Below are 7,224 nucleotides of genomic sequence, written 5' to 3'. Positions count from 1 at the left end.
TGAAGAGAGACAAGAGAGAACTTTCTCACAACACGTTAAACGGCTGCAGAAAATCCTCAGTTCAAACATACAAAAACCCAAACAACAGGTCCATATAACAAAAGCCCATAAGACCACACAATTTAAAGAAATCGTCAACATCGATTCAAGAAAGAAGCCCAAAACTAGCTACATTTAAGTATTTTCGGTGCCAATTTCTCTTCAAACCTAAACTATTTGATTATTTCTTAAATCAGGCAAGCTAAAATTATTGGTTATAAAATTACTTTTTAATACACCGACAAAACGTATCTCTATAATATTATTTGAAAAGTCTGTTTCTTATGTGTCGCGCTCACGTTAACTCTTACGGTGGTTTATTACACTTACACCCTTAATAAATTAAAAATATTATTAGTGATTTCCATTTTTTTATTATTAAGGATTTTCATTAATAACAATTATCTATGTTTCCTTTTTCTTAGTAAAACTGTGATTAATTTTTTAATGTAATTTTTCTTTTTATTAAAACACATAAATATTAAAAAAAAATTTTATAATCAGTTTTTTATGTGTCGCGCTCACGTTAACTCTCACAATGGTTTATTACACTTACACCCTTAATGAATTAAAAATATTATTAGTGATTTCCATTTTTTTATTATTAAGGATTTCCATTAATAACAATTATCTATGTTTTCTTTTTCTTAATAAAACTGTGATTAATTTTTTAATGTAATTTTTCTTTTTATTAAAACACATAAATAATAAAAAAGAATTTTTTATAAATATAAACATATACATTTATATAAAAACGAATTTATTTATTTTTAATTCTTTTTGTTTCCTACGACAAAAATAAAAATTTCAATAACTTTTAAAAATGTATACTTATAAATATATATAAAAATAACTTCACAAAAACTTAAAAATATAATGATTCAGATATATTTTTCTAAAATATATAAAATATTTTTATTATAAATATCTTTCAATCAAATAATTAATAAGAAAATAATTTAGAACAACATAAATGATTATTTAATATCTTATTTTCCCAAAAATTATTATATCTTATGATTATATTTAAAACAAATAAATAATTTATAACGTGAGGCTACAACAATATAAATAGTATTTCTTATTTATCAACATATTTTTTGAATGAATGATTAGAATTTTCATAACAAAATTTATTAGCACTTTAATTTTTTTTTAATTTTATGGAAAACAGCATATAGCAAATTATACACAGTCTTACAAAATATATTTTTTCATCCTAAGATAAAGTAGATGAGCTTATTTTAGTTTAATTGTAACCAAAAAAAATTGTGATCATAAAATTGATACAATTCAATATACTAAATTATGAAAAATCAAATCAAACAATTATTAAGATTTGGTGTGTAGTGTTCTGTTCTATGAATTTTCAAAATATTACAAGTTATGTTTATTAATGCAATTCTGATTTAATATTTATGTTTCCTATTTTCTAAAACAATATATACCCATTTATACAAAAACACCAATATATTTACAGATATAAGAAAATGAACTTAACTACATGAAATTAAGAAAACAATAGTCCAATTTTAATATAATTATAAAATCTTTTTTTAATTTAAAATATTAGATATAATTTAAACCAAAATAAATATTTGAAACTATACAAAATATTATATGTGAAATCATATATCCAATTAAGACGGGAACATAATAATACATAACAAACTGACTTTTCAAATAATATTATAGAGATTAAAAATTAAAAAAAATTTAAACAAAAAAAATTCTTTTATCAATTGTTTTAATTCAATCATTACGTAAATGTTTGTATATGTGCATGAGCACGGGAAAATTACCTAGTTATTCTTTAAAGATATATTTGAACAAAAGGAAATATATACTTATACCTCTAGATTAACTATTATACACATAGAGTTGAAAAACAATTTCAAAAAATATATTAAAAAGTTCAAATTTGAAAATATTTAAGGGGAATTTTTATGTTTACCACTTTGTTGGTACCAATATTATGTTTACCACCACTAAAGTGACATTTTCAAAAATATATTTTTCATTAAGAGACAAAAGACTCTTATGCCTTTGTTCTATATATATATAAAATAAATAATTATTTAAATAAATAAATTAAAATAAAAAAAAATTAGTTTTTCGAATTATATTTTTTCCCAAAAAAAACTTCAAAAAAATATTTTTTAAGTATTTATTAGAATCCTAAATTTCACATTCCAAAAACCATACTCACCCCTCAACTCTTTTGTTAACCCTAGGGTTATAAATATATTGTTTCCATTTTTAAAAGTGCGGGTAAAAATAGTTAGTGTAAACATAAAAAATAGTATTATGAATGTGGCATTTTTGACAATTTCTATAATTTTTAAAATTGAAAACATAAAATATTATTTGGTGTCATGGTTTTGAAGATAAAATATAATTTTTGGCAATTTCTATAATTTTTATAATTGAAAACATATAACATGAAAAATATTTTTATAATTGAAAACATAAAATTTTGATAATTGAAAACATTACAATAATATATACTATTATTTTTGGTGTAAAATTTGGTGTCATGGTTGAGATGCTTAAAACCACTGGTCACTATTTTGATAATGAAAATCTTCTCCAAAATAATTCGGAGAAAATGAAATAGAAATTACCAAAAATATCACATTCATAGTACCATTTTTTTTGTTTACACTAACTACTTTTATCCCCACTTTTAAAGATAGTAAAAGATATTTACAACCCTAATGTTAACTAATCTATACTTAGGATCTGATTGGTTCAAACGCAGCGGTTGCGGGTGCAGGAGTTGGCGGATGCGGATAGTTGCGGTTCCAAGCGTCATTAAGCGTTTTGCATAACTGACACAACGTTTGAAAATTTTTACGTTTGCAGGATATTTGTGACTGGTTGATTATAAGATATTGCAACGGTTTAATAATAAATTACCCATATTAACATATTATAACATTATAAAAATATAAAAACATACTATTGTAATAAAATATAATAAATATCAATATAATATGATTAATAAAAATATTATTTTTATTTATAAAAAAATAAATTAGTTGAAATTTATAATTTTAATAAAATTTGTTTTGAAGATTTATATTAAAACTTTTAAAAATATTTTGTTTTGTTTTATATATGTGTATATCTTTATATATGTGTGTATATTAATGTTTAAAAATTCTAATAAATAGTTAGTTTAAAGTTTTTATAAAACAAATTATGATATTTTTTTGTGAATTTTAATTAATATATAAAATCTGTATATATTTTTATTCATAATATTTCCATTTTAAAATATTTTTGAAAATAATTTTATATTTATTTTTCCACCCGCAACCGCAAGCGCTAGCTGGAACCAGCTTTTGATTTTAAGAGGTTCGGAACGGTTTAAAGCGATTTGTAGTGGTTTGTATGATTGTTCTGAAACGCTATCAACTGCTAACAACCGCAAAAATTGCGTTTACGGGTTGTAGTGGGGAAACCAATCAGACCCTTAGTGTTTAGAGTTGAGGGTGGGGTATATTTTTGAAATGTGAAATTTAGGATTCTAATAATTTATAAACAAATACTTAAAAAATATAAAATTTAGAAATTGTTTCAAAAATAATTTTTGATTTACAAAAAGAAATTTCGAAGAAAAAAATAATTTTGAAAGAAAATATTCGAAAAAATACAAAAAGGTCGAATTTGAAAATTATAATTAGAAAACATTAAAAAATTATTTATTATTATTTTATTATTTTTATTTGAATAAATATTTAATATATATACGAGGAACAAGGGTATAAGAGTTTTTTGCCTCTTAATGAAAAATGTATTTTTGAAAAAGTCTCTTTTTAACGCTGATTTATTATGATATTACAATTATTACGCCGAACTTCATCATCTGAATCGTCCTATGAAGATCTACGTCTGGCCGGATTTATTTGCACCATGTTGAAGATCATTTGTAAGCATTTTTCAGTCTGCATAATTGTTTAATAAATTTTTTTTCCAGGAATTAAAACATGGACATTTTATAGTGTGCAATCTGCAAGAAATTGTATAGCCTGAATTCGAACTCCAGACCTGAGTATAAAAGTCTTTAAATATTTTTTTTTTCTAAACTTTTAATAAAAATATAATTATACATGATGTGACACTTGGAATAATTCACCTCATATTTAATTATTTAATTAACAAAATAAGTGTAAAATTAGTATTAATACGAATTATAAAAATAGAAATTTTAAAAATATTTATTAATAACTAAAAATAATTAATTGATAGCAATATATTTTTTCTGAAATTCTAAAAAGAAGATAATTGTAATAGGTTATATGACACTAATTTACCTTTTCTAAAATCGTAAAAAAAATTGTAAAAGAGTATTTAATATTGTTTTTTATTTTATAATTGTAAATAAAAGGGAGATTTATAAAATAAATTTTTTTCCTTTTAAAAAAAATCCTAGCAAAAACAAAATTTTAAAGACTTATTAAATAAAACATTAAATTAGTAAATAAAAACATATATAATGTTGTCATTGATTCGATTGGTGTATTTTAACTTTCATTTCTTTTTTACTTTTCATTTCTTATTTCGGATTGCGTTCATTTTAAATGTTTATGTATAGTATTTTCTCTAATCCTTTGTATAAAAATTATAACAACTCATCTATGCACTATGATTATAAAATACAAATATTAACTTGAACTTATGTGTGAAAATGAATTTTAATTATAAAATAAATCTCAAACAACATATGCAAAAAATAATCATAATACTATAATAAAATGATTTATTATTTTATGGTTTTTATTAAATTAAAACATCAAACAAAACCCTATGCAATTGGTGACCAAGAGAATGAGAAGGAACATTCAATTCCTTATGGTTCACATAAAAATACACATTTCATAAGGAATTAATTTTTTTTTCTATTCTTTATCATTCTTTTTTTTTGTAAAGAATAACAAAGCAAAATTATTTCTCATTATTTTTGAGGAGGAACAATCATTCTCGTTTATTTCTTTAGTTTTATTCCTCTTTGTTCTTTTTTTATTCGTTTCTAGTGTTTCTCAAATAGTCACCAGTCATATCCTAAATTTTCGGGAACGGAGGGAGTAGCGCCAAAGTAATAAATATGAAATTTCCCAAAAAGTATCACTTGATTAAATTGTGTGAGAATCGATACAGGCCATGGTTCCATAATTGAATGTCTTTTTGCAATCATTTTGGCATTTTTGGAAATGTGATTTGTTTTTTCTTTTGTAACAGGAACATGTGATTAAGTCTTCTACTTTTTAGCTCAACATGTGAGCAAGTTGAGGGGAAGGACATATTGTTTTCGCAACGCAGAACTTAAGGAGATAATACTTTAAAAAAAACAAGCTACCAGACTATTGAAATGCCCAAATCTTGGGACTTGGGTTATGTAGCACTTTTATATACTCTTTGGGTGTGATTGGACCAAAGGAACAAGAAATAACATTCAATTCTTTATTTCCATAAAAATACACCATTCATATAGAGAATTAATTTTCCTTTCTATTCCTCATCATTTTTTTTTTTGTAGAGAATAACAAATCAAAATTATTTCTTATTATTTTTGAGGATGAACAATCATTCTCACTTATTTCTTTAATTTTATTCTTCTTCATTCATTTTCTATTTGTTCCTATTGTTCTTCAAATGGTCACCAATCACACCCTTTATGTTCCACAAAGAATGTCATTTATTTTTATTTTATTTTGTTTCAAAAAATATCATTTTACAATTTTAATGTAATTTTTCACATTAAATTATTTTCTTATCCTTTTAAATAACCAATAAATCTTTTGTTAAATTATTTTTATTTAAATAATTGTATAATAAATAAAGATAGATTAATATATTTTGTTAGTTTTTTAATTTGCGTGGAATGTATCTAAGTGACACTTATTGTGAAACGAGAATAATAACTTTATATAAAAGAAGAGCTGAAATAAGAAAAAATAGTCATATAATTTTTCTTCTTTTGCATATTAGAACTAATTAAAGATTACATGTGATCAACTGGAAATGACCCAGGCTATTAGCCTGCTATGTTAGAGGTCTTTAATTCGAGTGACCGTTAAAATAAAACTAATATAACATATTGTAATTTTAGATTTGGAGAAATTACGGGTTTCGATTCCAAACTTTTTGGTATTAAAAAAATAAAGAATCCATAATGTTTAGGCCAGGGTTGAGTTTTCCTGCGTTGATTTCAACCATGAATAGACACCACTAAAAATGAAATGAGTTGAGTCAAAATAACTATGAATACAAATTTTAGTTATGCAGTTGATTAATGCTTCTGGCGTAAAGAGTGCAAAACAAATCATATTTAAAGACTATTGTTTTTTTATGAAAAAAAAAGTTTTTTTCAAATGGCCCTCAAACTAAAAAATAATTTATAAACATAGGTTCTCAATTTCCTTTTTAAAGATTAATCAAAAGCTTTGCTAAATTACTTAAGAGCATCAGCACTGGTGAGAACACCTTGTGTGTTTCTCAAAATATAAAGAAAAATAATAAGAATTATAAATTAATTATAACATGAAAAGTTGATAGATTTATTTGTATAATGACATGTGTAGAGCTCTCTCTTTTATGTGCTCTTCTACGAGAGTTATTTTCATTCTCTTTCTTCTGTCTTATTATTTTCTATTTTTTATTTTATTTTAAGAGCACTATCAAGAACACACGGATGCAAATGCTCTTAGAGCAACCACATCCCTGGAACATTTATGCAAGTCCTAAGATTTTTTTATTAATATTTGTAGGTTAGGATTTTCTTGTGGGACTTTTATGAAATTTGTGATTATTGATAGGACTTTAGGTTGGTCCTTAGGTTAATTATTTTATTTTAAATAAGCAGAATTATAAAATATAAGAAAAATCATATAAGTAGTTTAAAATTGGATAACTAATAAGAAAAACAAATTTATTTATTTAATAGAAAATTAGAAACATTTTATTACATTCCATTTATTAAAAAAAAGACTTACCTAAAAGCAAACACACATGTTATTATTTTGAAAATGTCCGAATTTATCTCATATATTTTCAATCAAATCCTTTTTTAATTGTTGATGGGTATGTGAATCCCGAACTTCTTTCCGATGACCAATTGCATTCCCGGCCTTTGTAGGCCTTTTTACGGTAAACGTAAACTCCTCATCTTGAAATTCCTCA

This window comes from Brassica oleracea, chromosome C2 (assembly GCF_000695525.1).
Source record: "Brassica oleracea var. oleracea cultivar TO1000 chromosome C2, BOL, whole genome shotgun sequence".
In the NCBI taxonomy this organism is placed as follows: Eukaryota; Viridiplantae; Streptophyta; class Magnoliopsida; order Brassicales; family Brassicaceae; genus Brassica; species Brassica oleracea.
Note: the sequence above shows the minus strand (reverse complement) of the source record.